Source organism: Sciurus carolinensis, chromosome 7 (genome assembly GCF_902686445.1).
Source record: "Sciurus carolinensis chromosome 7, mSciCar1.2, whole genome shotgun sequence".
In the NCBI taxonomy this organism is placed as follows: Eukaryota; Metazoa; Chordata; class Mammalia; order Rodentia; family Sciuridae; genus Sciurus; species Sciurus carolinensis.
The window spans coordinates 65,969,918-65,986,906 of record NC_062219.1 but is presented as its reverse complement, the minus strand read 5'-3'; the positions used below and the strand labels follow the sequence as shown (position 1 = coordinate 65,986,906).

Below are 16,989 nucleotides of genomic sequence, written 5' to 3'. Positions count from 1 at the left end.
CTTAACATCCCTTTTACTTAAAAAAAGAAGAAAAGAAAAGAAGAGAAGATAAAGAAAAGGAAAGAATGAATGAATAAAAGAAAAAATTCCTAAAATATCCCTAATACTAGTGGGTAGTAAAACAGTACTTATTATTAGTGTGCCCCCCCATACTCAAGCACCCGCATGCACTCTGACATGTATACATTTATTATTCACATTTTCCTCTGGAAAAAATGTAAAATATTGTCTTTGCTGATTTTCTCTACAACCCTGCTGCTATTGTTGTTATGAGAAACTAGTTGGACTCCTAATAACAATCATTCCTTAGAAAGATATAGAAACTATTTTTAAGGAAAATGTTTTGTTAAAGCAGCACATGTGTTGGTCTTGCTACGGCAAAGTTTAACTTTAAAGTTAATCATTCATCGCACTAAACATTGAGAAACAAGAACCCTTTCTCTCTTACTTCCATCTGTCTGTCTTTGACCTACCTCTCCCTGCCTCTTGTCCAAAAGTCTTGTTCAAAGATCATCTGTTGGGGTGGGCGAGACCTAGGGCCCAGGGTTACGCCACATGCATCCAAGATGGTGACTGGCAGAGAGCCAAAGGGCGTGCTGAATGCGCCTTGAGAAAAACAGGAAGCATTTACCATTGGCTGTATGATAATTAGTTCAGCCCCCTAGCGCGTGGACAGATATATCTTACATGTATGCTTGAGCTCGTGATCGCTTGACCTTTAATAGGATTGGATGGACATATCTGATTACAATTGCTTATGCATGAGACTGCTTATATATTGAGGGTGTTATCCGAAGAAGGCGGAAGCTGCTCCATGAACTTCTGAAGAGTACATGTCGTTTGTCCCGCTGATTGGAGGCAAGCGGCAAGCGGCAATCTGTCACTTATAGTTCTGCAGGAGGTATGATATGCCCACATCTGAAGCTCAGATTTGGAGCTACAGGTCATTCTGACTATGAACCAAGCAGATGGTATCCATGAATTCAAAAACTCGATGAAAAATGTCTTTTATGTAGAAAGACCACTTTTAAATTATCCTATGTGCCACGTTCCTCCACGTCACTTTCTTTCAAAGAGTCCCAGCAACACCTTCACAGATGCATCTTTAGAAGAAAGGTGAAAGCATATTTTCTTTTAAGCTTTAATCCCCAAATAAGTGATCCAAGATCCAGATGAGTCTATGATTTTCCCTTCCTGTTTTATATTTCTTACAGAAATAGTTTCAAAGATCCTTTGACCAATTTACAAATCCATACATGGGAGTATGTATTTCTAAAGTTTATTCAGAGTATCAGATGTCAAAATTTTTGCTCTAATTTAAAAGTTCTTGATGGCTTCTTGAATTTAAATATGCTATTAAAGGAAGTTTTATTTAAAAATTCACATTTGATATAGGGATTTATCATATCTCTGCACTACAGAAAAAAAAGTAAATGCAAAGAAAAGAAATGAAATGAAGTTATCACTGACATATTTACTGATAAAAAGACAGTACTAACACATTTTAAGTAGCAGTTTAAGCTTTTTGTCAACATGTAATAGTTCCAACAATCCATTTTAACCAAGCTCAGCTCTCTGTCAGGCACTTTCCACTGTGGACTGGGGAAGGGCCATCGCTGGAGGGGTGGATGGACAGGACCTCCAAAGCCCCTGATTTGACTATATAGACAAAGAAGAAAGTGAGGAGTCCCTGTGGTCATATTCTGGAACACGTGCCCGCATCACTTCCTGACTTCAAGGCATCAGGAGAACATGGTGTTTCTTGACTTTCAAAGTCCTCTAACCAGGTTAATCTTAGAAACAAACAATCCTCAAATTTCAGTATTTTAATACAACAATTCCTGCTTAAGTAACAGTACAGTGAAAGTAGGAATGAGTTCTGCTCTCTGTGAAGATTCAGGGACCTCAGAGCCTTCTACTTAGTGAATTTACCTTCTTTTAGCACCTTGTTAAATCTCTGTCTGGGCACCTGATGGGGAAAAAGAGAAGGAGGGGAGACATTTGGTCTGACTGTCTCAGCCTGGATGGTACACTCATCATTTCTCTTCCCATTCTGCAAGCAAGAACTAGATACAAACACCATAGCATACATCAAAACAAAGTTTACATTTTTCCCTAACTTTTTACCATTGGAAGAGTTTGACAATAGAAGCCAGTGATGCAGCTAAATAAAGCCTAGAGTCATTCATGTCTGATCACTACACTGAGTGTTAACATTTGTGGCAAAAAAGGACTTTACAAAAGCAATTAAATTAAAGATTTTGAGAACTAAAGTATTTCTTCTTCACTTCCTGCATGGCTACTTCCCTAATCCTGAGGAAGAAAATTATTAACTAAAAATCTTATAAAATATAGCTTGATGTGGTAGAAGCATACCAAGTAACAAGTGATGCATATGTCACTGTTACCTCAATAACTTATTACCTGTGAAAAATGCAAAACTTTTGACTGTATAACAATATGGCATTTAAAACCTCTCATTTCCAAAGTGAGAAAAGACAAAAATAAAATCTCTCATTTGCTAACCCCCAGTCTAAGCAATAATATTTAAAATAAAACTCTCAACATGTTATGTACTATTCTTGCCTTAATCTGAAAATGATGCTGGTTATGGTGTTGCCATAGTTATCTACACATTAATGATTAAACTTCCTTTCTTGTGCTCAATAGAATGTATATGGAGAAAATGCAAAAGAGGTTTCTGGTTTTTTTAGATGGTCATAAGATAAAAAGTTCTCAAATAAAATCTGTGTATTAAAAAACAGTTCAGGCTCTAATGCTCTACAGATCTTTGTCATGGATACCAATTATGGTTTGGGTTTTTTTTCTCATGAACTATGGTAATAAATTCTCAAAGGGATAAGCATTTTATGCATCAGAGATTCATAATAATTTCCTGGAAGAGAGAAGTTGTAAAAAATAGGTATGAATTATGCAAAGATACAGATTTACTTAAATTCCATAAAGTATCAGAAAATTGTTTATCCCCCCACCAAGTCTATATATAAAACTATCACAATAACTTACCAAGGCAAGGAAAGTTTCAGAATTATAAGGTTGATAACTAACAGTTTTTCACAGAAATGACTTTGTTTCAAAAGGTGAGATAATTTTGTTTATTATATTTCTAAAATCACTTAAATGCTGGTCTTTTTTCCAACTTCCAACAGAGCAAATAATTTATCTCTTCACTAGAGACTTTCATTAAAAAAAAAAAAGTAGCTAAAACTTGGAAAGAGTGTAAGAGGACTCTAAGTCCTCAGATCATTTTGCTCTGGTGAGAAGATAAAAGGAATTGTGGTCATATTATCTTCCTGTATTTCTCTATTTGTTTATCCCATAGATGTTTTTCTGAGTGCTCAATATGTGCCAAGCTGTGCCTTCCTGCTAGGGATACAGAAATGAACAGTCACAGTCACAGGTCCCATCCTTATAGTGCTTTTAATAGCACAGGTAAGAGATGATGAAGACTCAAGACTAAGGACTGAGAATGGATCACTCCCTTCTGACAGGAGGTTGAACCGTAGGCTGGTCTTTGGATTCTTCAGCCTATTTTTTAAAGTTTCCTGGCAAGAATCTTCCATGGTTCCCCCAAAATGAGTAGTTGTGTTATATCATTACAAACCAAATTCCTACAACAGCATCCTGTTTGATATCTCCAATGAACAAATTATATATAGATTTCAAGGCATAAATCAGATCTCACTTTCTCCATTTAGGCTTCCCCAACTGGGTGCTCTCTCTCAGTCCTTTGAAAGCCTATAAATTTCTTTTTACAATATCAAAAATCATGTTGGGAACTTCACTGAGTTTCTATTATGAACCAAGTTCTTTTACAAACTGTATTTTCATATTTAGACAATCTTATAATGAAACTGTCTCCACCTTATAGATGAAAAGGTTTGAATTTCAATGGAGATAAATAAATTGTCCCAGATTAGAGCTACAGTTCAACTCATGACCTTATTATTCAAAATCTCTGTTCTTTCAATCATATTGACTTAATAAAAATTTTTACTATTTATCAGATTCTTAATTCTCTTAAGCCAGGAGTCACCTTTAAATAGGTCTGCTTTTTGCCTAACATGTTGTGCTAAGAGTGAAAAACTGATTCTGAAGAGATCTAGGACAACATAATCATCTCAGCAAGTCATTCCAGTGACATGTGCTGAGTGCACAGAATATCAGTGAAGTCCTTGTGTCAGATTTTACAAAAAATGAAGATTGAGGCTTAAACACTGGTACTTTATTAATAGTTTCCTATTGCTGCTGTAGCAAATGGCCACAAAGGAAGTGGCTTAAGACAACACAGATTTAGTCTCTCATGGGTCTGAAGGTCAGAAGTCTTTAATCATTTATTTAATTTATAAATAAATGCTTATCTTCTGATCAATAGGATTAACTGAGATTGCCACCCTCACTTCTTTTACCAAAGTGTAACAAGTAAACGTCTCCCATCCCAGTGAAAGCTTATCCAAAGCATGGTACCATCTTGAGAGATCACGCCCAGTACGAGGGACAGAGGAAGACTGTGCCTTCAAAAAAAAAAAAAAAATAGACAAAAATTTGCAGCCTGATATCCTCTAATTCACTGACCTTATTATGCTTCAAGAAAAGCACTGAAATTTCTCAGGTTGAATAAGACATAAAAGAAAGGATAAATAGCTTGTGTGTGCCTATGACATCCCATGAGAGCATATGTTACTCTGAGTAAATGCTGGCTCATGGTCTTCTAAATAAAGTAACACAGTCATCCTGCAAGATGAACTTGATACACAAATTGATGCACAAATTGTCATGCAAGGAGGCAGAGTTTTGTTCTTGCATTATTTTTTAAAAGAAAATAAAATAGAAATTTAATTTTAAGGACCTCTCATGGATGCCTCCTGAATTTCAGTAGATAAATATTAGTAGGTGCTAGTAAAATGGACACTTGAAAGAAGTCCTAGGGGCCATTTTCGAGTGAAGGATCCAGAGCCGAAGCACCAGTAGGAGCAGCGGGGAGGGAGTCTTTACAACTGTTTCCAGCCCTAGTCTGAGTGGACTGTCCCACAGCGACCATGCAACATAAAGGCACCCAGCCCTCCACAGCTTGCTGTAAAGAGGAAGGACCATAGTTGTCCCCTGACGGACAGCACCAGTAGCGACAAGGAACCTGAGCCACCAACCTTTGGCACCGAGAGCCTAGTTGCAGCTGCAGAGACTCCAGGGTGAAGTTGAACAAATTTCTATGATGAAACCAAAAGGACAGACTGAACATGATGAGCATATGCTTGAATATTTTGAAGATATTATTGATTGTGGACGGCTAAGTGAACCTATTAAAATTTTGTCAGAGAGTTGAAATGAACATAGAGGAGAGAAGTTAAGCAGAGTTAAAATGGTGGAAAAGGAAAAGGATGCCTTAGAAGGAGAGAAAACCATAGTCATTGAATTTCTTACCTTGGAAAATGAAATATTTAGAAAAAAGAAACACGTTTGTCAATATTATATTTATGATCTGCAGAAACGAATCACCGAAATGGAAACTCAAAAAAAAAAAATTCATGAAGATACCAAAAAAATTAATGAGAAGAGCAGTATACTGTCCAATGAAGTGAAAGGTAAGAATAAAACCATAGAAGATATAGAGAAGAAACTGAATAAAATACAAAATTTATTGAAGAGAATAAAGAAAAAATTACACAACTAGATTTGGAAGATGTTCAGTTTAGGGAAAAACTAAAACATGCCACAGGTAAAGCAAAAAAACTAGAGAAACAACTTCAAAAAGATAAAGAAAAGTTTGAAGAATTTAAAAGTGTACCTGCCAAGAGTAAAAATGCCATAACTCAGACAACAACTAGAAGTAATTCCCTTGAGAAGGAAAAAAGAGAAAGAAGAAAAAAAATTAAAGGAAGTTATGGATAGCTTAAACCGGAAACGCAAGGCCTTCAGAAAGAAAAAGGAAGTTGAGAGAAAGAATTTATGGGTTTCAACAAATCAGTAAATGAAGCACCTTCAAAGATGGATGTAGCCCTGTCAGAACTTGATATCTATCTCAGTCATCATAATACTGCAGTGTCTCAATTAAGTAAAGAGAAAGAAGCTCTAATCGCAGCTTCTGAGACTCAAAGAAAGGAAAGCTGCTTTTGGAGATATAGAGGCAAAACTTCCTCAAACTGAACAAGAATTAAAGGAGAAAGGAAAAGAACTTCAAACACTCGCACAAGAAGAAATAAACTTTAAAATTTGGTTCATGATCGTTTCCAAAAGTTGACGAAGTGAAGAGTTCTGATGAATTGAAGTAGGGGGAAAGTCCTTGATGCAATAATTCAAGAAAAAAAACTGGCAGAATTCCGGGAATATATGGACGATTGGGAGACTTAGGAGTCATTGATGAAAAGTATAATGTTGCTGTTTCATAGTGTTGTCATGCTTTAGATTATATTGTTGTTTTTTCTATTGATACATGTTGCTCCCTGTGGGGCAACAAGGTCCGATGTACCTCCTCAGGGCCCGCCTGAGGAGAATACAGGGCCGAGCAGGATGATGAGTGTCGGCGGCAAAGGAAATACACCAGAGCCGGGAGGTCTGTCACCGCAGGAGGCACAGCAAGAATCTCGTTTATTGAGGAAATTACACAGCTTTTATGTAGGTGGGGGGCTAGGGGGGAACCAATCAGCTTAAAGGTCAGCAAGGCATGGGAGGTTCATGCAGGTGAGAGTTCCATAGGACTATATGGCAAGCACAACTGATCACGTTCACGGAACTGTTGTTAACCAATCCCTGATGGTGGTCCGATTTATCTTCATTAACTATTGAAACCGCCTTTGAGGCCTTGATTTTGCTCACTCATCAGGGAGTAAGGAGTCAGCCTGAGTTAGTTAACGTGTCATTGGTCCCAACATATCCCTTTTTTGTTTTATATTGAGGGTGTGTCTGTCTTAGGTTGCCCCTGGGAGAGTCTTACCTATCATGGAACATCAGCCTAGCAGTTTGGGGGTCCGCCTTACTCAAAGGTGTGCCTGTCTTAGGTTGTCCTCCTCTGAGGATTGCCGCTTGCCGCCGCTTGCCACTTGCCGCAGGCCAACGGGACAAACGACACGTACACTTCAGAGGTTCAGGAAGCAGCTTCCGCTTTATTCAGATAACACCCTCAATATATAAGCAGTCTCATGCATAAGCAATTGTAACCAGATATGTCCATCCAATCCTATTAAAGGTCAAGCGATCACGAGCTCAAGCATACATGTAAGACATATTTGTCCACGCACTAGGCGGCTGAACTAATTATCATACAGCCAATGGTAAACGCTTCCTGTTTTTCTCAAGGTGCATTGAGCACGCCATTTGGCTCTCTGCCAGTGGCCATCTTAGATGCTTGTGGCGTAACCCTGGGCCCCGGGTCTTGCCCACCACATTTCCCCCTTTCTGTTTATAAAAGAGACCGTGCCTGTCTTAGGTTGTCCACAGCAGAGCAACATCCTTACCCATCATTGGACAATAAGGCTCTAGCCCTCATTTCCTGTCTTAGGTCAGTATGAGCTCCCCATGAATCTTACCCGTCTTTGACTACCGGTCCAGCATATTTAACCAGACTTGGGGGGATGAGCCAGCATCAATTGCGATGAGAGCTTGGCAAATAATGGCTGTTTCTCTGCGCCGATGTATACGCATTTTGTATAAACACTATATGCACAGAACAGATACAACACACAATAGACCTCCCCCGGACAAAAACCCAACCCATTCTTTTCCCCATTGAACAGCGGACTGAAGAAATGTGGCCAATTGTTGTAAAAATAGGAGGATATAGAATAGAAGAGTTGGTAAGGGGTACAGGATAGGGCCACGTCTTTACTATCCCCCATAGTTCACGCGAGTCTCCTCCATTAACTTGGTGAGAAATCGCCAAAACCATCAGCAGGAGAAGCCTCCTCATCTTCTTCTGTTTTTGGGTCTCTGTTGAGGCCTTGACCAATCTCTCCGACACCCAAATTGGCAATTGTGTGTCCTGTGGGAAAACACAAACAGATCCATGGGTCCAGATTAACACCGGATCCGGGCCTTTCCATTGTCCCAATAGAATGTCCTTCCAGAGCACTTGAGGTAGATGTTTTTTATTAGGCTCTGAATGACGGTCAGCAGCCGATCAGCCCTCAGAATCAAGATTTAAAAAATTTAAGATGAACAAGGCAACAGATAATTTGTCTTTTGGGGATCTGTATGATGCCCCTATTCCCCCTTTTTGTTTATAAAGCATGTTTTTAAGTGTTAAATGGGCACGCTTAACAATGCTTTGTCCAGTAGGATTATAGGGAATTCCTGTGACATGTTGAATACCAAAGGTGGAACAAAATTGTTTAAAGGCCTGGGACGTATATCCAGGATGATTATCTGTTTTAATTTGTTTGGGAACCCCCAGAATGGAGAAAGAGTGGAAACAGTGTATTATTACACCTTTGGTTTTTTCTCTAATATGAGCAGAGGCCATAATAAATCCTGAAAAGGTATCAATAGACACATGAAAGAATTGTAGTTTTTCAAATTTTGAATAATGAGTTACATCCATTTGCCAAATATGATTGGGCTGAAGCCCTTTTGGATTTACTCCTAACAAGGGGTTAGGAATAAGTGAAGCACATTTAGCACAAGACTTGACTATGTCCCGAGCTGTTGCCTTAGTAATTTTATAGCGTGTACGTAGAGTGGAAGTATTTACGTGAAATTTGGAATGAAAAGTTTTTGCATTTTCAAGCGTATTAAAGATGTGTAGGTCTTTGGTGGCCATGTCTGTTAAATCATTGTGTAAACTTATAGGAACTGGGAGGCCAGTATGAGCCCGAACATGTCCAATAAAAAAGGATCTTTCCTGTCCCAGATAAGTTTTTGTAAGCATTGTAAATATTTAGTAATAGTGGAGGTGAGGGAAATCAGACCAGTTAGTTCTAAATTTTGAATAGTATTAACAACGTGTTTGCTATCAGAGAAGAGGTTAAAAGGCTCATGGTGGGTTTTGAATACTTCTATAGCTACTAATAGTTCTGTTTGTTGTGCAGATAGGGTATTAAACAGCAATGTTTCTGTAACATTATCTATAGTAATAGCACCCATACCATTTTTTGATCCATCAGTAAATATAAGGGTAGCTCCTATAATAGGTTTTTTTCAGGTGACTTTAGGAAAAATTATAGGATGTTGACTCCAAAATTGGAGAAGAGGATCAGATGGGAAATGATTGTCAAACACAGCAGAAGTACTAGTAAAGACTATAGCCCATGAATTTGAATTATTAATAAGATATTGTATCTGATCAGTAGTATATGGAGTAGTGATTTTTAAGGGATGTAATCCAAAGGTGGAAAGGGATACTTTTAATGCCTTAAGAATTAATTCTGCCACAGATTCAATAAACAAGGATAAGACTTTGTTAGGGGCATAATTCATGTGAACCCATAGAATAGGACCCTTTTGCCAAAACACTCCTGTGGGTAATTTATTTGTGGCCAAGACAATGAATGATAAAGGCTTAGCTAGGTCAATAAGATCAAGATGAACCTTTTCCATAGCTGTTTCAACAAGCTTGAGAGCTGTTCGAGCCTTGGGGGTAAGCACCTGCTTAGAAAGGGGGTCAGAATCACCTTTAAGAATATCAAACAGGGGGCCCAAACTTGAGGTGGGTAAATGAAGGTAAGGTCTAATCCAATTAATATCACCCAAAAGTTTTTGAAAATCATTTAAAGTTCTAAGTTTGTCCACCTGAACAGTAATTTTTATGGGTTTGACCATAGTTGCATTTATGATAGATCCCAGGAAGTTTTTGGTGTCTGTCATTTGTACTTTACCAATGGCAATATGTAAGCCCCATCTTTCCAGTGACTTTAATAAGGAATTATAACATTGCTCTAAGACAGGTTTTTCCTTATGAGCTAGCAAAATATCAGCCATATAATGATAGATTAAAAGTTGAGGGTTAATTTGTTGATACACACCGGGGTGGAAATTAATCTGATTACCTTGCCCTTCATATGATCCTTGGCCTGTCAGCATGTTTAGATTCCATTGAGGAATGCCTACAACTGCATTATGTCGGGCAGTATCAGAACATAACTCCTGGTTAGCCACCTTCCATTTTAATATGGCTACGCTTTTGTTAGGATTGGAAGCCATACCCGATCCCCTTAAAGTCTGATCTGCCTGTTGAAGTGGCCAGGCTTTGGGCCATTCTGTAATTTTGGTAATACTTTTGTCAGTCCCAGTATCTAATAAGCCCTCAAAACTTTTGCCTTCTATCACTAACTTTGTGATAGGTCTATCTTTTAAATCCAATGTTAACATGACCATATTTTGGCCAGTAGAACTTAATCCTTTATATCCCCTAATAATATTCTTTGATGGATATTGATCATGGCAGCTGGGTAAGACCAACAATTGTGCTATGCGATCATCCTGAGCTATTATTGCTACACCTCTTGGTGAAGAAGCAAGGATTTTTATTTCTCCTGTAAAATCAGGGTCTATAACTCCAGGGACAATATTTAATCCTTTTAAAGCAGAAGAACTCCTCCCCAGAACTAGTCCCACTGTTCCTTTAGGTAATGGGCCGACAACCAAAGTTGGTATTGGTTGTACTCCCATCTCTGGAGTTAATGCTGCTCTGATGGAGGCACAGAAGTCTGAACATCTACTTTCTCTTTCAGAAGCTCAACTTGATTGTTCTTCTTTTACAGTTTCTAATATTTTTTCCCTTCTCTTAACTGTTCTTGAAATTTTGGTTTTTTGGAAGTCAGACAGAAATGAACTAATGTCCATATCACCACAACAACAATAGACAGAAACGAAACAAGAGAAGGTAACACAAATAACACCTTACACATATTCGTTTACTACAGGACATCCTTCGCTGTCTCTTAGGACAGCCTTTCATTACATTCCCTCTCTAGGGGAATCTTCCGTTACATTCCCTCACTAGGGGAATCTTCCGTTAAAACCTTAAGGTCACCGTTTCCTCAAATAGGGAAACCTTCTCATTAATTACGCTAGCAAAACTGTCTTTTACTTACCTGAGCGCTCACCGCTCCCCATAGGGGCCACCACTTGCCACTTGCTGCTTGCCGCCGCTTGCCACTAGCCGCCAACCAGCGGGACAAACGACACATACACTTCAGAGGTTCAGGAAGCAGCTTCCGCTTTATTCAGATAACACCCTCAATATATAAGCAGTCTCATGCATAAGCAATTGTAACCAGATATGTCCATCCAATCCTATTAAAGTTCAAGCGATCATGAGCTCAAGCATACATGTAAGATATATCTGTCCACGTGCTAAGCGGCTGAACTAATTATCATACAGCCAATGGTAAACACTTCCTGTCTTTCTCAAGGCGTATTCAGCATGCCCTTTGGCTCTCTGCCAGTCGCCATCTTAGATGCATGTGGTGTAACCCTGGGCCCTGGATCTCACCCACCCCAGAGGATCTTACCAATCATTGACTACCACTTAGCACTTCAGGCTGGCCCCTCAGGAGGAGCGGGGCTTAAGGGAGAGACACTTAGACCCCAGTGTCCTGATATGAGTGATCCATGATCCTATAGGGCTCCCAATCATCACTATGAAGGGCGGTATAATGCTGTTGGACCACCATGAGCTACACAGACTTAGCCTAGCTTTTCAGGAAATGGATAAGCTTATTGATTGTGCAAGGTCCAAAGGTGAACACAAGGATAATGGTGATTAGCAGGCCCATAAGTGGGAGGAGGTAGGGGAACCACCTGTGTAACCCAGTCCAGAGGAAATTAGAGTGGAGCTCACTCCTACGATGTTCCAGATCTTCTTGTAGGTTTTTGATTTTATCTTGTACAATGCCAGAGCAGTTGGCATAGAAACAGCACTCTTCACCAAGGAACAGGCAAAGCCCTCCTTCCTTCGCTGTTGCAGGATGACAGCGGCCAAGGAATCAAGTTGAACCTGTAGATCTAAGATGGTAGAGCTGCAAAGTGCAATGTTAGGAACTCTGTGTAGCTCTCAAGGAAGTCCACTGTCCAAAGTCATGAGGTCAGGGACCCTAATCTTAATCACTGTTGTCCCATTTTTGCTACTGCGCATTACACTCTTTCTTAAGTGTCATTTTAAGCAGTTTACATATATTGACTCCTGAGTTCATATGAACATTAGTTAACACAATTTAACATTATATCTAAAACATGAATTAAAGAAAGGCTGAGAGAGCTTTTAAGTTTCCTTTTGTGTGGCAAAGTGGCAAAATGCTTTCATGCTTAACCTTTAAACAAATCAGGCTCTCAATAACTTTTAGAAATACATTTAACAAATTTTACATATACCCCATTGATGACAGGTCCTATATAGAATATTAAATGATAGGTTTACCATTACAGACAAGTTTAATTTGGAGACTAGCAGCTTGATAAATTTTCTCCTTTAAAGGCTTGTATACCTGGAAAATATGAACACATTTAGTATACAAAGAATAATGTTTTTAAGTATGTTACTCCATGGAATAACTTTGTAAATTAATCAGATGTCTCTAACAAACATGTTTGAGTAATCCCATACATTTCAACTCTAATTCACTCATCTTATTGTAAAAAACCAAGATATCAGACAAGTGTAAAAAAAAAAAAAAACAAGATGTCAGACAAGTGTAAACAGTATCTGCCATCTCTTTCCTGTTGAAGAAAAGTCCTAGAAAAATTGATGTTAGACATTTTATAAACATCACAGTTTTATTAATTTGACCACCAAGAGACTTGTGAGTTCATTTTAAAGACATTTTACTTCTATTAGTTTACCCAATTTAAATGGAACCTTTATAAATCATGTGAATTAAAAATATTTGGATCCATTTTTAAATTTTAATTTTAGAAGCGCTCAATTTTGATACAGACAAAACATGACATCAGACAGCACAACATACAAATAACACAAAATCAAAGGCCTTGTAACTTTATAGGTGAATCTCCATTGCAATGTAACAGATGTTAAAAACCTCTAGTTGAATAAAAAAATAGAACTGATCAAAAAAGTCATGAGCTCAAAAAAAATGTAGAATTCAAAAAAAAAAACAAGAGTCCTGGAAAAATGATACAGCCGTTAATTACTTTAGTAAAGCACCATAAAATTTACTTTTGCTGAAGTTTAGATAAGACTCTTTTTGGCTTCCTCCATTTACATTTCAATGTAAGCCTTGACTGAGATCTGGAAGGAGCTGACAGGTTTTAGCAGAAACTTTGTGCCTGGGGCATTTTAACCCTTTTTCCTGGTTCAATTCAGGTTTGGACGCAGAAACTTGTGAAACAATTATCTCCCACTACTTGTGGGGAATGGGGCTGCTATATCATACTCCTTACTAGGACATGCCACTGATGGTTGGGCTGGTTACTCCCTCCACACCAGCGTATGTGGGACCTCATGGCAGGAGGACTAGGTGGGCTGGGCAGAAACAGCTGAGTTGAAGTTGGAGGAGGAGGAGAGATTAAGAGGGGGAGAAGAAGGAGGCATTCAGAGAAGCACAAGAAAGAAGAGACTTGAAGATAAGGAATCCCTTTCCATCTGCCCACTCACTTGCAGAAGCTGTGTGCCAATATCTTTGGTAGCCACAATCCACCTTCCCATGGAGCGATCTTTCATGACTGCACAGGCCAATTTGTGATCAGTAGTCATTCCTTCCCAAACTAACATTTTAACATTTACTGGGAAGGCCATACAGGGAGTGGGGAGGTTAGAGTCAGTGAGTTCTTACCCAGTATCATAAAATGGCTGCCAACTGGAGGCAGCGGCTCTTTGGGGGAAAACTTGGAGCCCCCTTTGGGAGGTCCTGGAGAGAAGCAGGCCTTAAGGGCGGATAATGTAGGGCAAACTCCCAATGGGGGACCCTCCCCTAAACTGATTTCCCTCTTCCTAACAAGTTGTTCTACATGATCCCATGTGGACCAGTCAAACAAGTTTGCTTCAGGCAGCCAAGGGGCTGCCTTAGTGAGGGCCTTCCAGGTCTGAAATGCCTGGCTATCTGAGAGCTCCAATCCTCTATCTACTTCTAAGGAGAATTCTAAGGAGAGTCAAGGGAGGAGTCAGACTTGGAATTGGACTGTCCCATATTTTATGGGAGTACACTCACCCGGAGTCCGATTGGCCTGTCGGCCACTTCATCTTCCTCACACGGGGCACCAGTTGTTGCTCCTTGTTGGGCAACAAGGTCCAATGTACCTCCTCAGGGCCCGCCTGAGGAGAATACAGGGCCGAGCAGGATGATGAGTATCGGCGGCAAAGGAAACACACCAGAGCCGGGAGGTCTGTCACCACATGAGGCACAGCAGGAACTCATTTATCGAAGAAATCACACAGCTTTTATGTAGGGTGGAGGCTAGGTGGGAACCAATTAGTTTAAAGGTCAGCAAGGCACAGGGGGTTCACGCAGGTGAGAGTCCCATAGGACTATATGGCAAGCACGAGCTGATCATGTTCACGGAACTGTTGTTAACCAATCCCTGACGGTGGTCCGATTTATCGTCATTAACTATTGAAACCACCTTTGAGGCCTTGATCTTGCTCACTCGCCAGGGAGTAAGGAGTCAGCCTGAGTTAGTTAACGTGTCATTAGTCCCAACAGATACAGTCCAAGAATGTGTAAACTTCCTTAAAAGAAAATATTGGAGTTGCAATTTTTATAGGTTTAGATAAGATGGCAATATGGGAAAAAAAAAAAAAAAAAAAAGACCAAAAATCAAACTTCTGAAAATACTCCTTGATTATTTGATTCAGTTAAGTAAAGAAATGAGGAAATCTGCCAAGCTTTTCACTTAGCTTTACAAGATACATTGGTAACTGACAACTTGGACCAAGCCACAAGAGTAGCATTTGAAAAAGATTGAAGATGGAGAGTGGTAACTTTCAGGGGCAAATCATAGAACAGTCAGGTACAATGACTGGTGGTGGAAGCAAAGTAATGAAAGGAAGAATGGGTTCATCAATGGTCACGGAAATCTCTGAAGAAGAGGTAAATAAAATGGCATCACAATTGCAAAGGGATTCTAGAAAAGCAGTGCAAATCCAAGAACAGAAAGTACATCAAAGAATTGGTGGTTAGATTAAGGCATAATGAATGAGAAATGAGGAATATCTTAGAAGAGTTTACTGCAAGCATCCAGCGTTTATCAGAGCAAGAAGAGTATTTGAGTGTTCAAGTTAAGGAACTTGAAGCTAATGTACATGCTACAGCCCTGACCACAAAAAGCAGAAATTTCTAGAATAAAATGTCAGTGCTTTCAAAACACAATATGATGATGTGACTAAGAAAGCTGGCAAAGTAGAAGCTGAGGTTATACGGTTACACAAAATCATTGTAGAAATCAATAGCCATAAACTCCAGACCCAACAAGATAAACTTGACAAAATAAATAAGCAATTAGATGAACATGCTTCTGCTATTACTAAAGCCCAAGTAGCAATCAAGTTTGCTGACAGAGATCTTAAAAAGGCACAAGACTCTGTTTTTCACACAGAGAAAGAAATAAAAGATACTGAGAAAGAAGTCAGTGACTACACAGCAGAGCTAACAAGTCTGGAGGACAAAGCAACAGAGGTCATAAAAAACACAAATGCTGCAGAGGAGTCCTTACCAGAGATCCAGAAAGAACATCTTAATCTACTTGAAGAACTAAATTTATTCAAGAAAATGAACATGCTCTTCAAAAAGATGCACTTAGTATTAAGTTGAAACTTGAACAAATAGATGGTCACATTGCTGAACACAGTTCTAAAATAAAATATTGGCAAAAAAAGATTTCAAAAATATTATTACATCCCGTTGAAAATAATCCTGTTGAAAAGGTTTCAGTTCTGAGCCGAGAGGATCTGGAAGCAATCAAGAATTCAGATTCTATAACAAAGCAGATTGCACTTTTGGAAGCCCAGTGTCGTGAAATGAAACCAAACCTCAGTGCCAATGCAGGGTACCAGAATGGACAATTCTGCAACAGGTAGCAGAATTGGACAAAATTACTTCTGAAAGAGATAGCTTTAGACAGGCATATGAAGATCTTGGAAAACAAAGGCTTAATGAGTTTATGGCAGGTTTTTATATAATAACAAATAAATTAAAGGAAAATTGCCAATGCTTACTTTAGGAGGGGATGCTGAACTGGAGCTTGTAGACAACTTGAATCCTTTCTCCAAATGAATCATGTTCAGTGTTCAACCACCTAAGAAAAGTTGGAAGAAGATCTTCAACCTTTCAGGAGGAGAGACAACACTTAGCTCATTGGCCTTAGTATTTGCTCTTCACCACTACAAACCCACTCCACTTTACTTCATGGATGAGATTGATGTAGCCCTTGATTTTAATAAAGTATCCATTTTTGCCTTTGACATATATGAACAAACAAAAAATGCTCAGTTCATAATGATTTCTTTTTGAAATAACATGTTTGAGATTTCAGATTGACTTATTGGAATTTATAAGACACAATATTACAAAAAATGTTGCAATAAACCCAAAGGAAATTGCATCAAAAAAACTTTGTTGAACTCATTTATACTGAAGATTCTTCAAACTGAATTGGCAGAGATTCAATGTAATATTGGTTTTCTATTTTAAAGTAATTGAGTTGTACAAAATACATATTCCTAAGCTGTATGATAAAATTGGCTTCTATTTTATTTTATGCTATTAGAGTCATTATCTAAAATATATTCTCTATATTAGGAGACTGTAAGAATGAGTTTTGTTAAGTGGCAGACTGGAGAAAAATAAAATGCCAGAGAGTTAGGTGACTTGCCCTTAAGGCACTCTAAAGTTCTAAATTATTAGATCTGTTATCAAGTCTCAGCATCCCTTCATGGACTTTTGGCCTGCGTTGGAAAGGCTTGCTAATCTTGGGTAAATTCTTAAGGCATTCCACTTAATTTGCTAATTCTGACAATCACTGTTCCTATTACTTAAATAGGATTTTCTTGCAAATCAGTCATTCTGAATTTTTTGCAGTAGTTTT

The 16,989-nt window shown here is 38.7% G+C and overlaps 1 pseudogene; it reads left to right on the top strand.

Moving 5' to 3' along the window:
* Nucleotides 1-16,524, top strand: part of LOC124989234 (structural maintenance of chromosomes protein 4-like) — a 35,146-nt pseudogene extending 18,622 nt beyond the window's left edge.
* Nucleotides 16,525-16,989: the final 465 nt, after the last annotated feature.